Source organism: Mastigoproctus giganteus, chromosome 7 (assembly GCF_048544385.1).
Source record: "Mastigoproctus giganteus isolate SK-2022 chromosome 7, ASM4854438v1, whole genome shotgun sequence".
In the NCBI taxonomy this organism is placed as follows: domain Eukaryota; kingdom Metazoa; phylum Arthropoda; class Arachnida; order Uropygi; family Thelyphonidae; genus Mastigoproctus; species Mastigoproctus giganteus.
The window spans coordinates 165,023,053-165,048,513 of record NC_143581.1 but is presented as its reverse complement, the minus strand read 5'-3'; the positions used below and the strand labels follow the sequence as shown (position 1 = coordinate 165,048,513).

The window sequence follows — 25,461 nt, the reverse complement described above, 5'->3', positions numbered from 1 at the left end:
TCGTGTTTATTTATAAAAAAAAGGTATGAAACAGCAGCGATATAATTTATGAAAAACAAACTTTACACACTAACATGCCATTGCTTCTATAAGAAAATCAAATTTTTGTTTATATACAGTATTTATGAAAAAAAAGCAATCATTTTTATACGCAAATAGTGCATATTCAACCTTGCGTTCTTCAAGAGATCAGAACTTTACAGCCAGTTGATTTTCATGATTATCTTAATTAGCATCTATTTAAATAGCTTTTTAAGCAAATTTACGATTGAAATATGCCCTAAGAATGGCGTACAAAAACAACAAAGCATTCATAAAGCTTATTTACTCCACTGAATGTCAATGTTGGTCTGAAGTCGTAAAGCAAATCTCTTAAAGTTACATTAAACAACAGTAGTCATCCTGTTTGTGGTCTTTTATTAACCTGAAGACGACTGCTATGACTCTAACACCAAGAAGCTGCTAAAATACAAAAGTATGGAGAAGGAAAAGCTTGCAGTGTAATGCAATGCACGCGACCAACCGTTGTTAAAGCGACCAGAAATCTCATAGTGCACATAGTTTAGGCTACTTTCTTGAGCGCCTAGAACACGCGAAGTGTCGCCTCCAAAAATCGATAAAATTGATCAGCATAGGAAATCCCAATACTAACCCAAACAATGGAGAAAATTGATTGTCCAGAAGGGTACATCGATGTAATATAACGTACAATTTCTGTGCGCTTATGTATCTTCTATAGACAAAACTCATTTTATAAATAAACAGAGCTCCAGTTAGCAAACGAAGCACTTTAATCCTAGAAATGGTGCTTTGTATTTAGAGTTTAAATAATTAAATCTCAGAGGAATTGTGTAATTTCGAAGGGCCAACAACAAACAGTAGTCTACATTTAAACTTGGGTTTATTTTTAACGAAAATATATTTTTATGCGAGAAATAGTAAACAGATTATCATATAATGGTGCATAACATCGCGTTTGGAATTTGAGGGGTTTTTTTTAGCAAAAGGGCCTATTGGGCCATATTGTGCATGTTCCTGATTTCCGGATACTTTACTGCTGAGGACCTTTAATGAGAATATGCGTGACTGTTAGGTGGAATTTGCAGGAAAATGAGTTGGATGGGAATTGACCGATGCGGAGTCTTGTCAGAACATCTTCTCTCCTGCCTCTCATGAAACTGAACGCCCACAGCTGTGGTTCTTTTTTTTTTTTTTTTCTCTTTATCAGTAGGGATGTTTAGCTGCACGATCCGCACGTTCATTAGCTTGGATGCCAACATGACCAGGGATCCAGCAGACGGTGACCGTCTCACTGGATGTTTGGCAGTGACAATCTAGACCGGATCTGTTTCAGAATGGGATGAGAGGGAGAAAAAGTAGACTGAACAGCAGTGACTGTAGTTCAGTTTGTATATATCAGGGGTTGCATTAAATGGTAAATGTTTATGTTATCCATGGCTAGTTTTTTGCTGTTCTGGTAGCTACGTTCCTTGCTCAGATGCTGAGTATATAAGAATGAATTTTAATCACAGGTTAAGTTAGGAGTGCATTAAGCGTTAAGTAACTAAGGCTATGAGGCATCAGTGCATTGTATCCGTAATTGCGCGCATTCTTAGGTTGGTTTGCTGTTCGTTTGACAAAAAAAAAACCATGAAACGTTTGCCTGAGAGAGATTAACTCAGCCAGCTTGCAAAAAAAATTAAAAAAAAAAAAAAATAAATATCAATTCCTCATGTTATTTACGGGATGCGAAATCAAGCCATTTACACCAGGTGTGGGAGGTCGTAGAGTGGACGAGCAGGATTGGTTATAATAACCAATCGTACTACCTATAAGGGCAATATGCCGAGTTTTAATGAGGGCAATGTAAATCCACTAAGTACGCTGGGGTAGCGTTTCATTTCTGAAAAATCCGTTCTCATGAGCCATTTGGGAAAGTCTAAATCGTGTTAAAGTTCAAGGAATTCGTGTTTTAATCTCAACATTGCACATTTTTCCCAGAACGGAATTTGAAAAATCATCTCTCTAATAAGATAGATGATGAATCTCCAAGCGATGATTGTGTAGGCTTGCCGAACATTCATTTAAAAGCAGCCCGTGTTGATTTGTATGAACTTGATATGATGACCTTTATTTGTCGGGACAAGGGAGGAAGTATCGTTCCACTGTATACTCATGAGCTCAGGTTCGGAATTGTACTTCAGTGTTATGACTCAACGATTACAACATATTTTGATATCGAGAATTTTTTTTAGACTGAGGACCGGCTATCAATATTATGATCTGACTATCAATTTTCTTCACAGGGAGAAAGATGTCAGAAGATGGTAAATTTGGTTAGTCATTGAAAAATAAATTAATCTTTTTTTTTTTTTTGAGATTTGGACGCTTCCATTTTGAACGTGTGTGCCAAAAAAAACCCAAAAAAAACTAGAAATCGGACTTGTGTTAAATTGTGCGCCATTTGTTGCCTCGATACTTTTTCGTTTACAGTCGGATTGAAATAAAATTTGAAGTAAATAAGTAAATATGTACAAGAAAAAAAAAACTTCGAGGAAGAAAGGTACCAAAGTCCACGTAAAATTTTCAAATGCAGTGATTTTCATTTCTTTTATATATTTTCGTGAGATAAACAAATAAAAAAAACGAAAATAGCGCAAACAAGGGGGGTTCAAGGGCGCATTTGTATTATCCCTCAATAAATCACATAATTTTGCAAACCAGCGTTTAGATTTCCTGGAAATCCTGAAACCACTAATTGATTCTATTACAGAAAGGATTAATAGAAGGATTAGTGTAGCAGGAAACGGGGAAAAGAGGAGAAAATCCCTAATGGGTTTAAGCCAGCAGCAGGGTGGGTTTTTTTTTTTTTTTTCCTTTTGTTTCAGGAACTCATTTCCGGGATAAATTCCGTTTGTCACATTTTAATTAAATTTGGCACAGCTCGACAAAGTTTTTTCTATAAAATAACCAAATTTAAAATTAACAATGACGAAACATTTTCGAAAAATAATTTCCCTTCCTTCCTTATTTCAGTCTTTTTAAAACAATTTTTTAATCTGCGATTTTAAAACAATATGGCCGTCATTAAAACAGCTCTAGGTAACACAGTTTTACACTAAATGAGAAGAGATCTTGGTATTCTGATTGTGTGGTGACCAATCATTTAGAAACAAAATGGCCGCTACTCAAATAATGCATGTGGTTCAGGGTATTAACAAGTATTTCAGTCCGCTATCTTCAAACAAAATTAAAATACCCTCCATTAGTTCTATTTAGAACTTGCTGTGATTTCTGTTTCCGATATGACAACTAAACAATTGAAATACTAAAAATTTCTAATAAAGATGAGGACCCGTTGTCAAATTTTGCACTTCCTCTACTTCCACTAACTTTCAGTATTCTTCCAAACTGAAGAACATTGAACTTGTGCAAGATAATAAAGCTGATATATACTGGAACTGTTTCATCGCAATTATGAATATCACATTGCCTCGATATTTGAAGATTAATCTCGTTAATTCAAAATTCCACACACATCTGAATTTTAGTTCCGATAATGAACAATTTAGTATTTCTCATAATCTAGGGTTGTTATGCATTCGGTGGAGAAAAAAAAAAAGTAAAATTATTCGGTGGTTTTTTTTTTTTTAACCTGAACATTACTCGGAGTTTTTGGAAAGTGGCCAAAGATTTTCTCCTTAATAAACGTGCAGTTAATACACATTCTTAAAATTGCCCTCCTTTCATTTGTTACCTATAATTAGTAAAGTGATGGGGTCGATTGTAACTAATCATCATTATCACCACTGATTTTTTTCTGGTTTCTGGTCTTCTTTTAAAATGAAGTACTTCAGTAGAAAAAAAAAAAATACGCTCGTGTCTCAGTCCAAAGCTCGTTTAATCATTACAGAGGAGATGCAAAATTAATGTATTGGAATATTTGGAATCATTTGTTTTGTTAACTTGTCTACAGTACATTAACTATTTTGGACTTTACAACATATATTTATTATAATATATTTAAGGTGATTTCCAGCTGGTCGGCCCGTGTTTGAACACCGAAAGAAATCGGTAATTTTTTTAAAAAGAGATTTGTGATCTCAGGCAGCCTCAGGTTAGTAATATTAACTTAATAATATTGGTATAAATATTATTAAGAGTACATTGATATCATAAAATTATTTTTCTAATAATCACTCTTATTAATCCAGTATATAAAGTTTCGGATTTGTTGAACTGCACCGGTAATCTGTTCATGTCTTTCAGAAAGGTGTGAACTGCACTTATAGGGATGGGCGGGGGTTAGATCTGTACATTCACTGTATCATTGTTTATTGATTTTTAAGAGGCCACAGAATGGAGTTCATATTTAGCGAAAGAGGTAGAAAACGTCTGCTGAAAAACAATATTTTATAAGGATATTAAAGAAACTCAAGGTAGAAACATTAGATGCACGTTTATCCACATCAAGGTAAAACGAAAGAACAGACTAAGGACCTTAATTCCAGCCACAGTGGCTTCATCGCAAAATGGTGACTCGAAATTGTTCAGATCAATCCCCAAAGACAATCGTTGAGCATATATGAGAGGAAATTTTAAACGGAACCCATAGGAAAATCCTTCTTCCCTTTTCCAAAAGTTTAGAAACCCATCATACTTTTGATGCAACTAGGATGAAAATTAATAAAGGTAATGAACTAAGTAACTTCATCAAAAACAATGTTGAATTCTTATACTCGAAGAAAGAAATCGTTCATGGTACGTTCATGTACAAAACACTTTTTTTTTATCAGATTTTGACTATCTGCAATAGTAAATTTATTTATTTGAGTTATTTATTATTGCCGCTAGGGTCGCATGTTCTCATTTCCAGCTATTGTTTACAATTGAGTATAAATGTTGTAATTTCGTTTTCAAAAGTACCCTTTCACTTTTTTCTCTTTATAACTACCTTAATGCTTTAAAATGCTATAAATAGTTGTTCTTTTTAACCCCTTATCCACTCGATTTATAATTGTATGCTATTTGGTAAATCATGAAGGGGGTTGCAGCAACTTCGCCAGCAAAATACTACTCGAACAGTAGAGTAGACAACGTTTGTTTGTTCAAACTCTGAAATTGTTTTATTTTCAAAATCTTGAAACCGTTAATTTTTAAAACTTTGAATTCTATAAAATAAATAAAACTTCGGGCCAATTACAGGCGATTATTTTTATCTTACTCAGCCTTGTTTGTGGGGGGTGGTTAAGGGTTCACTAATTCTCTCCTTAAGCACACCCTAGTTCACTAATAAAATCCAAATAACTGCCTCTAAAAAAATTAAACTGTTATTTATAAATAAAATTATAAACAGCATTTGTCTTCCTACAACTTAAATTAAATAATCAATGCGCAATTCAGACTCCCCTTTCGTATTCAAAGATGAGTAGGGTATATTTTTTCCAGCATTTACTACAATCTCAGTATCGTTGTGCATCGCATTCGAGTCTCTGTATGGGCCCCCAGGTAATGATGCGTCATATAACAAGCCTTTACGAGACGTTTATTTAAGTCCACTTCCAAAAGTGGAATTACATTACAGCCATAGAAACTGGCTTTCCAACTTCTCTATTTTACTTTCGTAAATAACCAGTTATCTAACGTGTCAGTATCGTATTTCTCGCAGAAAGATCTCTGTTGCTAATGAGGTTTAGTCTGCCAGACTAATACAGAAAATTACTTTTCATTGCAGATAAACTTTCCAGAAACCACGCTAATGTAACCCAATTCCTTCATCCACAAACTCTGTGGTAATACATTCAGAAATTTTTGTTCCGCATAGGAAGCAAAGCGATAGATTGCATAATGGATTTCCCATGTTGCTTTATTCGACTAATTAAAAATCCAGGCGAACGTTTCCAACTCAACAAAGAAAGACATTTCTCAAATGACTTCTTCGTACATACAGTTTTTCCGCTTTCAGAAGTATTGCTAAGAGTCGCCTGTCATTGCCCTTTACATTAGCTACAGAGGAAGTTGTACTGCCCAAGAAAACTGTGGAAATGGAAAACGCTGCGATTAGCGACTCGGGAGTGCAGTGACAGGTCAAAAAATAAGCGATATTCGGTTTGCGGAAGACTAATACGTTTACTGGAAACCACGCGGTTTCGCCAATCACTTAGAGCTTAATGAAGAGTTTGTTGTGTCAAATGTAGCCGGGAATTAAAAGCAATTAGAATTAACCGGTATGTTTTCTTGTAGAAAGGGGGAAACAAAAATTAAAATAACTCCAAGAGGAGCAGGAAAACAGAACGCATTCTGAATGCTATGAAGCACTCTATCGGAGATTTTAAGCTTCTTTGCAAAAGCTAACGGTTCTGACTTAGCCGTCAATTCAAGTTCAGAACAGTTTGCAATTTTTTCGTGTGTTCTATTTAAGACTTTTCAGAGTTGTTCTGAAAAGTCAAAAACAATATAACAGGGACTTGGCCCCAGCTGAAATCAATTCCCAGTACGTTTTATTCAAAAGATTCGGATTCAGACTTCCCTAAATGAATTGTAATCGAAATAGAGACCTCATCCCCAGCTGAAAACAATTCCCAGTACGTTTTATTCAAAAGATTCCGATTCAGACTTCCCTAAATGAATTGTAATCGAAATAGGGACCTCATCCCCAGCTGAAAACAATTTCCAGTGCGTTTTATTAAAGAGATTCGAACCCAGACTTCCCTAAGCGAATCATAATCAAATTAGGAACCTCGGCCCCAGCTGAAAACAATTCCCAGTACGTTTTATTCAAGAGATTCAAACTGACTTCCCTAAACGAATCAGAAAGAGGGCACCATTGGCAGCGAGTCAACCAAGGTTTTCCATCACCATCGAATTGTGATTCATTCTTTCACAATTAAACTGCATGCAATTCAATCAGTTTTTTAATATAACTTTATTAAAGTGAAATGCTTCATTTATTCCCCTTTAATATTTTATTAAATTTTATTGTGGATATTTATATGAAATAAAGTAAAATATATATAGAAAATCAGAATTAAGGCGAAATGAAACGCGAATTGTAGGAAGAATCTTCAATGGTCGATATTTTTGAACAGAGAAATATAAATTAACCAATTTCGACTTGCAATTGAAGTAAAGCACGCTCATTTAAAATATCGCCATCAAATTTACATAAAACTCTAGCATGAAAATCACTTAGAGTACAGGCACATTCACAAACTGCAAGCAACTCATCAATCATGGAATAGTCCACATCTCAGCAATCTAGTGTAGAACGACTCTGTCTAACAAAACATTACGCAGATGCTAGTTAGAGCTAAGGCCCACGCATCTATCTTAATTTGTGCTAGTAGTTATACAACGGATAAAGACAACAGTTGTCGTACAGCTTGGGTAAATTGGGTGGGGAGAGTGAACACATTCCCGATGAAAAGTCAGTTTTCTTCCTAATGATGATGGTCAGCTTTATTTCACGATGTAGTCTCTCCATGTTTCTCAATATATTCTTGTTCTACCTCTCTTCAAATTCATGGCTGGAAAATTTGTATATTTCCACCTGAGGTAGACTAATTTAGTTATGAACGCCTACAAATATTAATGCAGACTGTCAAGTTTGACCCTACCCATACGTGTCATCTGAATACAACTGCGAAGTTAATTTTCCACTCAGAAATGTAATGACCAATTACGAAATCTTAGGGAAAACACGAGCGTTAAGATTGCACTTGAAATCTGGCCACCAATTTAAATCTTGGCAAAATTTCAGTGAAAATTTTCAGTTAGCGAACACAAAAAAATGAATGTGTTATATTAGTTTAAAATGCAACCCTTATATTCTCTTAAAACTAGCATGTTTTGTTTGTGGCGAAAATAGAAATGTCTCATTTGAAACCACGTAATAGTACAAAAAGTTAATTAATTCTTGAAACAAGAATCCATTAAATTTCAAGGAGCATGACGTAATGATCATGGTGCAAGTTCTTAATATAATATAAAGTTTGGTCATCGCATGAAAATTTCTCCTCGTGTAATAACGATAAGAATTTCAATTCATAATTCAATCTTGTGTTGAGTATAGTTGAGAACAGTCTACCAAACACAGAAACAATTTTACTCACTGGTCCATACGTAGACGTCTTATGGATCCAAGAAACAAAGGCTGGAGGAGGGGAAAGGATAAAACAAGCTAGGACAAGCGAAAAAATAGTTTCAATAAACTAAGGAAGGAGTGGGAAATAAGCATGAAAAGAGAAGATGGTAGATTATTCAAAATTAGCCCTGAGGGGCTAAGGCCGTGAGGGATCACTACACCGAATCTCTAAACTGGGTGTCTGCCGTCGACTTGTTCTGGATGAAACACCGTGGAATCTTAGTATTAGTATTATAATTAAAATGGCTAAATGACGCAATGAAGAAAGCTTTCTCCGCATCAGCCAAAAACGTTTCTGCCCAATTTCGCTTTGAACTTTACCAAACTATGAACCTCGACCACTGCTGCCGAAAATTCGTTCCAATGAAAACAATACGCTACTCGACTGTCAACCTCATGAGATCCAGCCTTCTAGCAGTCCCCAAAATTCAGTATTTGTGTCCTCTGGTTCCTTTCTCTTTTGCCAGTGAAAACATACCTTCCTCGTTAATTTTACTGATTCCCTTCAGAGCCTTACACACATTTATCAGATACCCGGTAAGCTATCTAGTAGCCAGACTTTGCAATCCGTACTTTCTAAGCCGTTATTCGTATGGACATCGATTAGCACCTTTCACCAATTTAGTTGCCTTTCTGTGAACCCTTTATAAAAGTTCTGTCTTTCTTCAAGAGTGGCGCCGAGACTTGAACATAATGTTGTTGTTGTTTTACTGGGGTTTTAGGAGCATCACCGACTTTCTGTAAATTGTGTGTGTTCGGTGGTCGATTTTCTGTTTGCTGGAGGAAAACCATGCTATCCTAGCCTGAGACCGACTAACTCCGCTAAGTTGCGAAAAAGGTCCGATAAAATTCCTCACGTCATCGACTGGACTCGAACTCAAGTCTTTTCCAATCGGTGTGGAGAGGACGGCAATTCTACCAAATGGGCCACCCACGAGGGCGTTGAACACAATATTCTAAATTCCGTCTCACCATCGTCTTACATAAACGGACAATGATATCCTTTTCCATACTTGCAAAGGTTTTATATGTTATAAACAAGATGACGTTTGACTTCCTAGCCGCCTTTTAAACATGGAAACTTTCATGTCAGATTGAATCGTAACCCGTAAGTTTTATTCAGTATGGACCAATTCTAGCTGAATTTTCCCTAGTTGGTAAGTAACAACTGGATTTTGTTCCCTAGGTACAAAACCTTTCATTTATAAGCAGTGAACTTCAGTTGTCACTTTTCAGATCATTTGTGAAATCGACCTAGATCATATTGAAGCAGAAAAGCCTGGTTCAAGTTGTTAACCACGCTTCGTGCCATTATCCTACTATTCCTAACATCATAAATAATCAGCAAACGTTGACAGCTTCCCCTGCATTTCTTCATCATTGTCATTAAGGTATGAAACAGAAGCCCCAACACTGATCCCTGAGGGACTTTACTTGCAACACTGGTCCACACTGAGCTACATTCATTTATAACTACTCTCTGTCTACTATCTTTTAGCCCGCCCTTGATGCAACGAAGGATCTTGTCATTAATCCCAATTGATATAACAACCTTTCATATGGAACCATATCAAAAGCTTAACTGAAGTCAAGGTAAACAATATTAAAGTTATTTCTTGCATCTAACTATTAATCAATAATTCATAAGTATTGATTAACAGTTGGATGCAAGAAAATAATCAATAGACCAGATTGGTCAGGCAAGACTTTCCCTTCATGAATCCATACTGTGATTCTTTAACAATACAATTCCTGTCGAGATGGCCTTGTATTGTATCCTTAATCAGAGACTCCATAATCGCACCCACCACTAAAGTCAAACTCACTGGTTTATGGTTGCCCATCACGTCCTTGGCCCCTCCTAAGCGGATGGGGAGACAGTAACGTTTTCGACGGGATTATAAACCCACATTTGTGCTCCTTTCTAGTATAACAGGATGTACAGCATCCACTCCTGGAGCCTTATTTTTGCTTAGCTTCAGTAGTTTCCCCATACTCTTTATACTCTTCTCTAAAATGAATATATCACTTAATTTACAGCAATATAACTTTTTGTCACTTATCTCTCGTGGTTTGAATGGTCTTTCAACTGTAAAGATCGTTGCAAAGTACCTATTGAACTCGTGTGCCACTTCTTCTTAACGTTCTATAACTTTTCCCGTTTTATCAAATAATGGTCCTGTTTTATTAGATATCTTCCTTTTTGTATTCACGTACAAAAAGAATTCTGTCTTAATTTTTAGCTCTTTGATAGGGAACTCTTGTATTCAGAATTAACATCAGTGATTCTGTTACATATACAAACGCTTATAATACTCATAAATTAGTATCTCGTGATACTCTAACTGTTCTATGCTTTTTTCGTACGCTCAATTAAACCTTTAACCTCTCTGCTCATCCACTTTGGCCTTCATTAGGGTAAAAGAGAAGGAAAATTAATACTTCCACATCAGAAATATTTTCAGCATCCACATTAATCTCTTACCAGACAAAACAAATAACAGAATCGCCATGACTGTGAGAGTAAAAAAAAATCAAACTCTACTCAGAGGTCTTTCACGATACTATACGACAGAAAAAAACCTTATTAAGAATGCCTTTATTCGCTTCTTTCATACGAAGAATTCGCAGTTCCATTCACTCTGAGATTTCTAATGACCTCGAGCCCCACAGAAAATACCCCTAGCGTGAATTCGAGGTTTTCTAAGACAACACAAATACTTCAATGAGCAAGTTCTCTTGCTGGAAACAAGTCGTTGCTGCATGCACCAATTTCGAAGCAGCAACCTAAATGAAAGATAAGGAAAGACCCAGGAGATGCATTCTGCCATTCCAATATGCGACGTTAATATCCCCTTAATCGATAATGAGTTTGAGTTTTAAAACTGGCGATGCACCTTTAGGTATTTCGTAATCTGCTTTACCTAATGCAATGCCTTATGTATTTAATCATATAGAAGAGAAAAACCCATGTTATCATCAGAAATAGCATACATATTCGTTCTGAATCCAGTCAAGCTTTACAAGAGGGAGAGAAAACATGAGGCACCTTCACCGTCAAGTTACGAGTATTTCGAAGACGTCCGTGTTAGCAATACGAGCAATATGGTGAATGTTTGCAGTTCAGTGATAAGAATCGCAATATTGCTTTATCAATAGTGACAGCAGTGCGATACGTTCGAATGCAGATCGTGACTCACCCCGCTGCTTGCGTTGATGGCCTTGATGCGATTGGTAAGATTTTTGTCCGCCTGACTTTTCATGCGTTGTAGGAATGAGGAAGTACCCATCCAGTTGTCGATTTTTAGCTGCTGAATATCTTAGTACTCGTATTTCTAATTCCTTTAGGAATATCCCAGAACGAATGGAGGACGAAGAAGAGGATAAACTACAGGAAAGAGTACCATTTAATGATGACGATGACCATATAAATGGCTTGGTATTCCGTTGAGCAGAATAATGTCGAGATTTATTATTTTTTTTCTTTTGACAACCTTTGTTTGCCATCCGAGCACGAGTTTTTCATCCAGCAAACAACAAATCGACCACAGAATACGCGCAATTTACAGGCATGCTATATGGCCTAAATTGTTGATGCGCCTAAAATCATACTTCAGTAACCAAGCTATCGAAGTAATGTTTAATACATCATTTTATTTTTCAAAAATACTATTAATAATTTCGAAATTGTGTTATCTGAAGGCTGAAATTACTGAAGTGCAAGAGAAAAGATGGTATATTTTTGTAAGGATCTTTACGATCGTAAGGTCATCACACTGGAACTATTACGAGTCCAAAATCGTTTACGATGGACATTTGAGAAAATTTAAGAAGTAATTGCCTTAAGTATGGCAATATAAGTGATGTTCGGTTTTTATGTCTTTTGATGATGTTGAAGTACTAAAACTATTTCGACTACGTTCATTTATAGTTTGTAAGAGGACTACCGAAACTATCAAAAGAAAGTAATAATATAATTCGCAATTACCGCACTATAAAATCGTAAATTTCTCATTCTTATGAAATATTTCAGAAAAACGTTTCCATATCGGGATCCAGTTTAGAAGTAAAATAACCCGATGATCTCTCCGTATTTTCTATTTCAAAATACTAAACACGAGGATCAAGAAAAGGAAACTCTGAAACAGCCTCATCATAAACAATCTGCAGATAACTTACTCTTAATATACATTTCAAAAAGCGTTAAGGGATTAACCGATTGGCAGCGACCAACTTCGTTGTGAAATAAAAGAATCAGTTCCACACTCCCAGAGACAGAATATTTGAATACAAACATAAAAGCGAAGATAAATTTGAAGCGTTCTCTTCTGCTGCGTTCTAGAAAGAGACAAATCGTTAAAAATAACTGTATTCAAGAAGTCTTCTCTTCTAATTCAATTTAACTTATATACTGTTTAAAATATCAAAAGCTCCTTAATTAAGGCTTGATGCATCAGCCGTTATGATTTAGGAAACAGATTTTCGATATCATATAGGCACAACCTTAACGAATTTACACTCACCACCAAAACTTTGAAGGCAAATCAAGGTCATCACGTCTATTACTTTGTTAGACAACTCTACTCTGCCTGAATTCACTCTGTTTTATACAGTTCAGATGTAATCATGTCCGCTCTCCAGTGAACAAGGTGTTGTGACTAGATTCTTGTAATCAGCAGAGGTGAAACCTTCCCATATTTACAGAAGAACGTCAGCACACTATAGACAAAAATGCATTAGTCAAAGGTGTTAGCAATGGGTAGAAAGGTTTAGAAGCGGCAAAACATGCGTGGTTGACGAAGACTGTTCAGGCTATCCGACAATTTCAACAAGTTAAATGATCTGATCAATACTCAATCTCGTTCAGCCGCTGCAACCGTTGAAATAATTCACCATCATCATGAACTTGATCCGGCTTACGTCTTTTAAGATATGTTCCGCTGTATCTCTTGGAGGTGTTCTTGATCTCGCCTCTTGCCTGTAGGTTTGTAGTTAATGGCTAAATTTGGGATCCGGTTTGGGTTCATTCTTTCTGTGTGACTGATCCATTTTTTATGATACCGTTTTATGTCATTTACTATGTTATCTATTTTTAATTTCTCACGAATATCTGAATTTCTTTGATGATCTAGCCTTGTAAAGCCTAATCATGGTCTTAAAAAACTCATTTGTGCTGCTTCTAGTTTTTGTGCATCTTTCTTATTTATTATCCTGAAATAATTCAAACTTCCTTGAACTTCTCCCTCACCAACCATTACGCGAACGTCGATTTTCAAAGGACACAAAGTCAAAGAGGCAGTACACAAATGCCTTCACGAACAACTCAAAACGTTTTTCTTAGACATTAAGAAGCTTGGGGATCGATATGAGAAGTGTTTACAGAAGCAAGGGGAAAATTAAAAAAAAGCAAAACTAAATTTTTGGCATTTTCTTTTCCTTTTTTATTAAATTAAAAATAAATTGCCTATAATTTCGATTCACCCTCGTATGAAATTCGGCAGATGGTATTAGGGATCTCAACTGATCCAACAGCCACTGTCACTCTCCAGGACAATTGATGTTTGCTTATCTCACAGGAAAAACGCCTTAGGTCCATTGACAGAGTACCTTCTTCGGGTCTATCTGGTACTTACCACAATGGGATTTTCTATTGAAGTTTCGCTGATTACCGATCCATGACACATCTGCTGTTTCCATTAAGGATGTTTCTATTTCAGGAAACAACAAGAATGTCTATTGGGACTCGCCGTTGTTTCCATAACAGAGCATTAATGGCCACGCCATCGCTATATAACGATTCTTATAGATCAACTCACTTCCATATATTAATCGCCGGACATTTAGATTTGACAGAAGGTGCTTTAAACAAGTTCAAGGGCAATAAACAAACACAGTTGATATACTACGTTTGTAAATTTTATGTATTCTGTGATAACTTAGCATGTTTTGGGATGAAAAGCCCAATTTCTGAGAAACAATTATATCCGACACCGACTAACTTGGTCATGGTGTGGGAACAAAACATTTCTCGCTGTCCAAATGAAAAGTATTTCACAACTTCGAGAACCGAACCTAAGCCTTTTCAAAACGTTGAAAAAGGGCGATCGTAACAACTGTGATAAGCACGAGAGAGAGAGAGAGAGAGAGAGAGAGAGAGAGAGAGAGAGAGAGAGAGAGAGAGAGAGAGATCCTTGAGGGAGTGGCTTCGTAGGCTGTTATACAATCTTGCATCCTATGTTATATTCACAATAAATTTGTTTAAGTATGGGCATTGCCCATAAAGCCATTTAAGACTATGTTAAAACTGAACATGTTTAATGATGGCCCCAGGTTTAAATGGGTTGGGTCCCCCATCTCTCTTTCTCTAACAAGTCTTGCTTGGATACATGCAATCTGTTAGCTCATCATGACAACGCTGCTGTTTTAATGTCCTCTGTCATTAACAAGCCCTTCTCCCTAACCCATTCGGTAGGTTATCTTGTATAGCAGCGAGCTTTGTTTATTAAGTGACATACAGCGTTGCTGATATTGATGTACGATCTTTCTAAAGAATTTAAAACACGGAGCCTTGTAAGTAGGATACACCTTTGATCTTAACGATCCACATTCAGCGGCAATAAGATTGTCGCCTTTGTGTTCCTTTATCAGAAAGTATGCGGTAACCAATAAGTTAAGGTAACACTTGTTAATTAAATTTAAAACATTATTTAATTTAAGAGAAATGTTTAAAATTTACTAATTATTCAAGGCTATCAGTAAATTCTCGTTTGTCCTTCTGTACTGATAAAAATGTTTAAATTAATTGTGCATACTGGTGTCAAAATTTAATTTACAACCATTTTAAACGCAGCTGCATAAATGTTTTTATTAAATTTTTACCTCAAATATAATATCACAAGATAAATCCGATGTTTCCCCCATAATTTCTCCTACAGGAGAGGTCTGACTCGGTGGAAAGTACCCTCCTTGGAGCTACTGCTATCTTTATAGTTGAGCTTCAAACTGATGTTCGTTGTGCTAAATGAAAAAGCTCCCACGCTCCCTAACAGATGCCCCGAAATCACTTCAAATGAACGATGATACTCTTCCATACGGGACTTAGCTGTTCAAGAATTCTAACGTGAAGATATTCTTCAGGAGGAGTGGTCAGCCAGATCAAGATGCCTTAAGGAGAAGAAATAGGATCCTTCGACATTTACTCAAACTCCTTTCATGCTAATTAAGATCTGTTTCTGTAGAGAAGTGGGATTTATTACGAGGGCCTTATCAGCCTTGTTAACAGCATTAGAACTTGCTGTAAAAGTCGTTTGTTCCTTACACTTGCAGCCTTCTTGAGAAATCCATGGTGGTTACTCCCTGAAAGCTGCTTTAAGTTTGAAATATAAAAACAGTTTTCATGTTTGCTGTTTTTGGAACCATAGAGTTAATTTTTATGACCTTCCAAACAAAGTCCCAATCTGTCATATCTGAAGATTAAGGTGGCTACTCATTGTGTCAAGTGTACCAACAATCATATGTTTCTATCCCAAACTGTAACCCCAATGTGTTACTAGTTCACATGTGGGATTCTTCTCTACACCTATATACAAGCACTTTTTTCATTTAAAGGAAATATGACTTCAACAATCCAAACAACTCTGCCAATTCAAAGAAGGGTTTGAAAGTTAAAAAGCTAAGGAAAATTATCCAAGGCATTCTCGTTGCAAGCACGTGGACTATCAGCCTTAAGCCCAATATCTCCTTATCATTTGGTCCATTTATTTTATATACAGCAAAGCAATTCATAAAATTGTTGTTTCAACAACTCCAGTAATCTATTCACTTCGAAGACAATTAAGTAGTCACTGTTAGGTATCTTAATCCTTGCCTCTATTTCTTATAAGAACATAGTGTAGAATTTATTTATTTTCTAGTATTAATTTATTTTCTTAAACACTTATTATATTATGCTAACACACGCCAGAATTTTTTCTATAAATATTAATCTAAATTATATTCGTCCGGTCTATACGTTAGTATGAATATGAAAATTTCTAAAAGGTATTCTGCGTGTTTTTTACCTCTCATAAATAATCCCCAATTAAGGTCAGAAAAATATGGGTCATGAGAAGTAATGATTGTGAGGTGTTAGTCTATATTTGATTAAACTAGCTTATCGTTTAAACTGGATTAAATTATCTCATTTTTAGAAACTTCTAAAAAATTCGCGCTTGGACAAAGGTAGGCCTGGGTTTTCTGGAGCTCCAAAGAATAAGCGCAAGAATCGCGAACACTTTTTTTAATACAAATAAAAACAGAAACAATATTGATCATTTAAATTCCACAGTAAGATAATAACAGTCTGTTTTGGTTAGAACCGCTGCATTTCCCTTCTACCGCTCGAACTATCGATTTCAATAAACTTATCAAGAGAAAATGTTAGAAAAACACCGTTTGAATGAATATTTCAGATGGAGAGCAATTTAACAAATAACGGCAGGACAAAGTCGAACTGAAGTGGCCAGGAAGCTTGAACGCAGTTTCGAAAGCAGAATGGAGAACCAATTTCAAACTAGCAACCCATCTGTCAAAGACATGTCCGAGGCCATGTGATTGTAACGAATTCAACTTACGATATCTAGCTAATCTGACAACATTTTCATGCCATTTATAATTTCTTTTGCAAAACAGATTAAACGATTCCACACCCAGTGGCAGAAAACAGTACTATATAATCCTACATTTCACCAGAATTGAATAGAACAGAACATTCTAACTTTGAAACAAAACCCATTAGCAACCGTGGTGTTCTGTGGCTTACGAGTTTGCGAATAATTCTTTTTGATATTTAAAAGAGTAGTTCATTTTAAAGAGATGCAATATACTCCCTAAGCGTAGCTGCTGTACTGGATGAAATATTGATCTTTTTCACTGCCTCTTCTGAAAATTTCTGTGCCGGCCTGCTCATCGTGGACTGTCTTCACGCAGAGTTAATACACAGTGTGTGTGTGTGAGCGTTATTTAGTTTCCTAGCTACCCCGTCAACTTCTTTCCCTAAAATGGAAAATATGCGTAAGTTACGCTTTTTTGTACTTTCTAAATGTAATAATTTCAGACTGTGCTACTCTAGACTTTCGTATGTTGCAACATCAAAAACTAACCAGGAGTCTTAAACTTTTAAACGAGTTTTAAGAATTAAAACTCCTTTAAACTTTCTTGCATTACAAACCATAGCAACTGTACTTCAATGGTGTTCATAAAAAATCGGCAATTTCTTCAACCTTAAAACCAATAAGTTCTCTGATATAAGGAGTAGCGCATCAAACCTGTTATATACACAAACCAAACAGCGCAGAACTGAAATGGAATGAACAGTACGATGCCTTATATCTTAATTATGTGCGCAATTTCATTATCACATCGGCAGTTGTATGTGCCTATTAGCGAAACGCATACAATATGCTGTACCGATGATCATGCATCAACATTCACGCATTCCGATTGGATGGAATCTGACATTAATTAGTTCTGGGAAGCCCAGATTTTAGCAAACACGCTCGTAAATCACACAGATATTACTATTATATAAATCACATTTCTCTCACAATTGCTCCAACTGCATTAATGTAATACAAACTTTTATTTTGGATTATAAAAAGCACCACAATGTTGAAGGTCAGAAGTGAGCAAAATCCTATATTAATTGCAAATATGTAAGGGAGGAAGTTTCCAAGTTGGAGCATCGTCATGAATAAACCACGTCGGACAGCAAGAGCAAGTTTATCTAGTAAACTGAAAACCTTAAAAATTGAAACAGGATTCTCCAGTTAATCATCTTCCAGGAAAGACATTAGTGCTTAATTGTTACTAGTGCCTTGACCGGATGATGGTGGCACGCGGATTCCTTTCCTGCCCAGTTGTGTGAAAATTTATCACGCCATTTACAGTGAAGCCAACCTCCTCAGAAAACAAGACAGAGTAGAAAAAGACGACTGTTAGCACGCTGGTGTAGGAACCAAGTACAAAACGCTTTTTGTGGTGGAAAATCAACTTCAGTAGGCTTTGCAGTCTTCGAATGTAAAATTTCGTAAAGTTCTTCGCAAAATTGGGTGCCCTATGCCATCTGCTGCCTTAATTCTGTTGTTGTTATCAGGCTTTTCTTGCATGGGATTCACGACCGCTCTTCCAACCTAATAGTTTTGGTACAGATTGGTGTACCACCATCTGAAACTGTCTTGTACAATGATCCCGTTTCTTCAAGCTCGTCTGAAAGCTTTCGCTGAAAGGCCTCTACACTGAGAGATCTTGTTGTGGCCGCGTTCCACTCGGAAAGTCCATACTTCAGATATATGTTTGTCATTTCTCGGATTAAATAAGTCCCCCTTCTCACTTCAGATTAACAATGTTTCAAACAGTCAGACCGACTAGATAACTTACGAAATTTACAGATACAATAAACACGGTTAGATGAGGGAGTTTTTATCACTTTTATCTACGCTGTTGTTGGTTGGTATTGTAGAATTTTAGGCGCATCAGCAATTGAGACCATATTGCGACGTATATACAATCTAATATATCTGTAAATCGTGTGATCTGTGGTCGATTTGCTGTTTGTTGGGAGAAAACCCTGACTTTCCGGGAGAAAAAACTATGCTAAGCTTGCCTGAGACCGACTTACTCGGCCACATTGTAAAAAAAGACCCATAAAAATTCCAAGCGTCATTGACGGAATTCAAACTACAGTCTTTTCTACCATTATGGCGATGACAATGATTATACCAACTGTGCTACCCACGAGGGTTACGTTTTCTTAATGATTTACCTTTTTGTGTTCTAGACATTGTGGCAAAAAACTAACAAGCGTTTTTTGCCACAATATCTAGAACACAAAAAGGGCTAACTCGAAAACAAAGCGATTTCGGGCACAGGTTGTTAATATAAACTTTTTTTTCAGTTCCTGAATCCATCCTAAAAGTACGGCCCACATGTTATCAAATGCCTTTTCTCCCCCTCTGGTAGAGTCAAAACAGTAAATAACATTCTAAACGATATGTGTAAAATTCTGTTGCCCCTTATTATTTGTTTTGGTTTACACTACAATCTACCCTCTTCAAACACGAGTACGTACACAAGAAGCAACTCTTAGTATTCAGAAATTATCGCCATTTTCTATTCCACCTTCTTGATTTGGTATGGCCGAGCACACAAAACCGTCGCAAAACCCTCAAATGAGAGAGGGTAAAATTTTTCTAAATACCATCCTTTTTGGTGATATCATTCCGGGAACACTCGAATGTTCTCCACTATTTGTTTACCAATAAACACTTGAAAATGAAGTTGTAAACACGAGGAGTGATGGAAAATCGAATCGCATGGTAAATGATCAAATATGAAAATTAAATTTTGTGATACTCATTTTCTTTTCCATTTGTATAGTATGAGACTCACTCGATACTAATATTCCTTCTTCTTTTCTTTCCAGAATGTGTATACGAAGATATTCGTCGACAGCTGCAGTGCCACATAAAAGTACATTCCATCTCTGTTATTCTTCAAAGGACAATTTGAAAGTTTTTTTCCAAAGACGTCCAAGAGTGATGATTTCTGAAACTCCATAATGTATATAATGTGGTGTGTTGAATAGCTCTACATCCTATGGGCCTCATATTGATGTGTTTGTCAACAATCGTCACCAAATGTACAGTACTGATATTAACCCAGTAAGGACTACGATCGCAACCAAACCGAAGTGCTAATAATGTCAATTTTAAGGACACATTCCCTTCTCAGTCAACGTAAACTAGGTACAAATAATTTAAAAATAACAGTGCATGGTTTAGCGTATTCGTTCTGTCTCTGCCATCTCAAATGTACCGCATGGCAACAACCCGTCTTATCAGCCCAAGCAGATGGTTTCATGGAGAGGAGTGAATTTTATATGCTGTCATGAACAGGTTACAGTATTATATTACTTATTCTATGAAAGCTCAAACTGTATTATATTCCAAGAAATAAAGAAAATGATTTTTAAGTGGGGTTCTTGATCACACCTGAAACCCAATGACTTACAATGGCATTCAACACACTTCAGTTTGAATTGGTACGATCCTACAAAAAAAAAAAAAACAGACGAGATCACTGAAATCTTCATCTATGATAAAATCCTCCAGTATATCGTTAAGTGTCCTTTGGCGTGCGGTCTTTTATGTTGTTGGATTGAATCACACTAAAATGTGGATGGGATAGCAGTCAAGAAGTCAGCATTAAGCAGTGGCCAGAGCAGTATAGAGACAATCTTGTACTACCAGACTCAAAGAAAAAGCACCAAACGCAAAAATGTGGTGGGTCCAACGACAGTCCACAGGAACAGATACATAATGCAGCTCCATGCAGCTTTCTTATCTGTGGTCCAATTTCGTTGGATAGCAAATAATAATTTTTGAATCAATTTGAAGGAACGATAAACACAGTTGAAAACCGAAACATGGAGGGGCTTCAAATTGCTCACAACTTCTTAAGGAATAAAAAGATGACAACTAAAGTATCATTGAAAATATGCCCAAATAAACTCAGAAACTGAGATGTAAGATGCGCTTACATCTCAGTTCTTTATTTTATTTGGGCAGGAACCGAGATGTAAGATGGGCGTTAAGGTTCATTTCTTTTCTGAAAAATCTTAATCCACTCAACTAGGAGGAAGGTGATTCCACAGAGATATAAAAAAGATGCAAAGAAAGTAGCAAGGAAGGTGGAGTGTAAACGAGATGACAGATTACTGCTTGTCTTTGAAATAGGAGACGTCTGGCAAAATGCATAAAACAAAAGCAACAAAACGCTCCTTCGAGATCAAAATAAGAAAAGATGACTTCTACTTCCTTAAAGGGGACAAGGACAGTCTGAAAGGGAGAATGAGAGAGTAGTGATTATTGATATCCGTTTTTTGGTTACAGTTGATGTTCAAAGTAAGGGTCGTCCAAGTACAGTTTCCAGAATCTTTTTTTTATTGCTATAAAATTGCATTTTATAATAATAAAGCCTCTCCCAATAAATAAAAATAAATATTCACTGGAAAAACAACAACCAAATTATCTAAGACATTTTCGAAATAAGTAAAAATGCATATCTCAAAAATAATATTAAATGTACTCAGGTCTATTTCCTAAAAAATAAAACCGATAATACTTATTTTTTCTTATATTATTTTTGTCTTAGGTATTTGCCATTTTTATGAGAAATATATATATTACTATTTTCTCATATAAGATGAATAATATATAAAAGCCTCATTTCACGTTATTCAAGAAAAATGGCAGCAGGATTCATTTCATTGACACATTTATACGGAACGAAATAATCAGAAATATCAGGAAGCAAGATGGAACTAAGTTCTAAAACATTATACGGATAAAAAAAGTCTGCCATTGGCCCAATAATACAAAAAATGAAGGATTTAAGTAATCCTTGAACGTGACACGGTGGTCGACGCCAGACGTGCCATTATAAGTATCCCGAAAAATGCATCTCTGTGGGAATATTTATGTACACGATTGCATGCCCATGTATCGAGATTGGTCCAATAACCAACTAACGTCCAGTCAACGGCGATCCTGTGGTTGGAAACAACTCGTTGCTGCTAGAGCCCAACAGAGGCTAACAAGAATTGTGCTGGGTAACAGAAAGATACCAATCAGTCGTATTTGACTGGCTGGGTTGTTATTACAACCCACAAAAGGAATGGTAACCATACTAAATACCTTACTATGGATGGGGGGTATCACATTTGACAACCGAACGGGAATTGACTCCTGCGGAATCCGGGTTGGCTTCAGAGATCCATCGGCGAATGGGTTCTTCCACCAAGATAATACACCATGTAACAAGGCCAGAATATGGCCTTATTACATGGTGCTACAGAGTGAATTCAGCCTACTGTGGTGGTCGCCCCAGTTAATAAATTTCAATCCATCGAATATCTGTGGATGAGGTGAAACACTTTAAGATACACTTTATGAGAATGCTATTAAATAGCATTCTTTTGTTAACAATGCGGCAGTTATTTACGTACATAATGTATACAGAGAGAGAGATCTACAGATCTTTTGTAGTTTTCACTTGAAGCTGTAAAAGTTAACATAAAAAGCATATTTCACCATTTTCTTATGCGATAGTGAAACAGCAGTTTGAGTACACTTTGTCCAAATACGGAGGTCACACTTTATGAAAGCCCACCTCCAGGCCAACTTCCTCACTTGGTGAAATCAGAAAAAGACCACCGATATGAGAAAAGACTTGGAATGTGCGATCTATAGAGCTTGGGTATCTTGGCACCATAGAGGGACGGATCTTATTGATTTGTATAAGGCTCTGACTGTGAAGGCAAAATGAATCAAGGTGAAATTTCCACGGTTATAAATGATAATAGAACTAGGAGAAATAAATTCAAATTACGGGGGTGGGGGAAGAGGCACAGAACAGCCTGCAGGAAGCTTTTTTTGAGACAACAAATTGTTAATAACAAGTTTACTTCATTGGATATTTGAATCTCACAGCTTTGGGGAAATTTAAAGTTCAGCTGGATCAGCACCTGAATGAAGAGTGGGACACGTATGAAATGCTTTCTATTTTTGTTTTAAATTTTCCTGCTTTAATTTTCTGATGCGGCAAAACCTTGGGGCTTCCTTGTACTATAACTAATACTAATCCAGGAAAGATATCTCTTTAAATAATAATGTTGGTTGCCTGAAGTCCAATATTACTCAAATTGATTAATTCATTGCATACCTTTGCAGGAAGCTTAGCGATTATCATCTTTACCATAAAGTTAAAAAGACACTGAAATCTGGAGACAACCTCCCATTGACCCTCCCACCTTGAATAAATAAGTTTCTTGCAATATCTTTAAAGACGAGTAACTTATTTTGGGTATACAAAATATTAATCAGTATAAAAATGCTAACTTAATATTAAACAGAATTTTATTTGTTAATTTTTAAATACGAAATGAAGTAATTGATTTTTTGCGAAAATGGACACACAGTAGTGTAATGGGTAAAAGGGTTTCACGTACGTTTTTATTAATTCGGGCATAAGTGACCAAATCCATACGTAGGCTTTTATCCCTAAGTATTCCTTGATTCTTTTGACAGAAAAGCTGAGCAAAGTGATATAAAAGAGAGATAAATAAAAATTCAAATAACCCCTAAAAGAGAATTTACTGATTGATTAAACTAACCAGTAAACTGAAACTATATTTCAGAATGTGTACTGCTCAATGTTAGCACAGTTAGTACTGCAGTTATAAGATTAACCTTTAAAACGCTATCCAAGGCAGTGCCAGTACGCCAGGTTCGAACAGCTTGTTTATTGCATTTGTAAATAAATGTAATACCTGCGGTATTATAGCAGTAACATGACGAAACAACAAAATGAAAATTAATAGCAAAAAATATGACCCAGTATATCCATTAGATACAAACCTGCATCCCTGCTGTTTCAATCTGTTTGAAAACGCCACATGATTAGTTGGCGTATCAGATGCTAAGAATACTGAATCTACCTACAGTAGCAAAATTCCGTATTACCACTGCAATGAGAATCCAGAAACTGTTGCATAGCACCTCTAACTACCCCCTGGACAGTAAATTGGCTTCGTCACTTGTCTCTTTGGAGAGGTTTGGTTTCTAATCCCTTTGAAAACCGCAGAATTTCCCAATATCTGTTCTATATCCAGGCTCAAGATCTCCCCCACACACTCCCAATACTCCGACTTATCTGAGGATTATTACTCAGGTCTAGAATTAACGGAGCAGAATGCAATGGAAAATCACCTCATTCGTTTATATACCTTTTCCATGAGTACCTGGGCAGTTTATAACCCAACACGAGTCCTTTGTCAGGACTCCTGAGCACCATCTTAGAAAGCCTTCTTTGAAGACTTAACTACGAGGGTGTAAGATGAAGACTGTATAGCGAATATAGAGGAGTCTTTAATACCAACTCTTGGATTCATTGTTGATCCGGCCAAGGGAGAGAGAGCATTGTACTACTAAAAGATGAACTACTATTAAACTGCATCCGATATTACTGCTCTGAAAGTAATATTCATCACTTAAAACCCCTAGAATTGCCATATGTTCAAAATCACTAACCCGAAGACGACTTGTTGAAGAGGAGAAAAGTATATATTACATTATAATTAAAATTACTATAAGAACTTCTCTCATGACAACTGCTTAATCCGATAAATTTCGAATTTCCAGTTAAGACTTTATCGAGGTCAGAGTCCAAAAATATTGCAGTGCATGATACGACTGACAAAATATATTTTTAGGATGTAAAAATAGACAGTAATATCACATTCGATACAAAATGGGATGGAAATATATATATTTTTTTCAAAACTATTCCATGACCCGGAGAAATGGCAACCCAAAGCTCCAGTTCAAACTCAAAGTGGTAGGATTTTAAATGTTCGCGTCACTTCCACACCTTTTTTCCAATAACATGTAACTACGACCCAGGTTTTATTTGAGCCATCCCCGAATTTATACAAGATTGGTGTGTCATCCTCTCCTGTTAGAATAACACACGCACCACACTTCTAATCATTTATATAACGTAAATGTTGTAAAAGATCAGACCTGAATTCTTCAAGAGCCATCTTAGGAAATTACCAAGAACTCTTTTGACATACCACTCTAATTAAAAAATTATACCTAAAAGAAAAGTAGGCAGAATAGTAAATCTCTAATTAAAACTCGTGTCAAGGCATTTATAGCCTCATAAAATACTCTTAAGAAAATTCAAGAAACTTTCTTGAAAAACACCTGCGAACATAGACAATAAAATTTTCCTCAGTAAAAAAAATAACTCATTCATTTATTCATTAATTTTTTTTATGATTATCGTTTAAAAAATTACTGCCAGAGCTGACGATTTAATCCTTATTTAATTATGTGACAAAAAATCTTTTTTCTTTAATTTAGTGGGCACACATTATGTAGATGGACAAACTGCATTGTGTAGCCTATATTAGAACTTCTTTTAAAAGTCGTACTGGTTTCTATGGTGAATGTAGTTTGGCTGTCTGATGGTACGAGGACAATGACGTTTTTTATGATATCATCCTCCTCGAAAAGAAACGAAAAATATTCAGTTTTTGGGTTTAAATCTCATTATGAAGTAAAATGTTTTCATAACAAATCTGAAGCATTACCATAATATTAAAAAGACGTTCTTTAGAAGAGACAACGCTGTATTAGTTATTCAAAAGCTAAAAAGAAAAAATGCAAAAAATACGAAGTCATTTAATTCTAAAGTTTTCTCATTAATTTTGCTTT

The 25,461-nt window shown here is 36.0% G+C and overlaps 1 protein-coding gene across 2 annotated transcripts in view; it reads left to right on the top strand.

Annotated features, from left to right (window-relative positions):
- LOC150083313 (zwei Ig domain protein zig-8-like) overlaps positions 1-20,153 on the top strand; it is a 181,836-nt gene extending 161,683 nt beyond the window's left edge. The window contains exons 6-7 of one of the 2 annotated variants that reach the window (XM_090377172.1): positions 4,029-4,117; positions 19,605-20,153. The gene's annotated coding sequence lies outside the window, so the exon portion shown is untranslated. The remainder of the gene's footprint in view (positions 1-4,028; positions 4,118-19,604) is intronic. The other variant, XM_090377173.1, reaches the window with a different exon arrangement.
- The last annotated feature ends 5,308 nt before the right edge of the window (positions 20,154-25,461 follow it).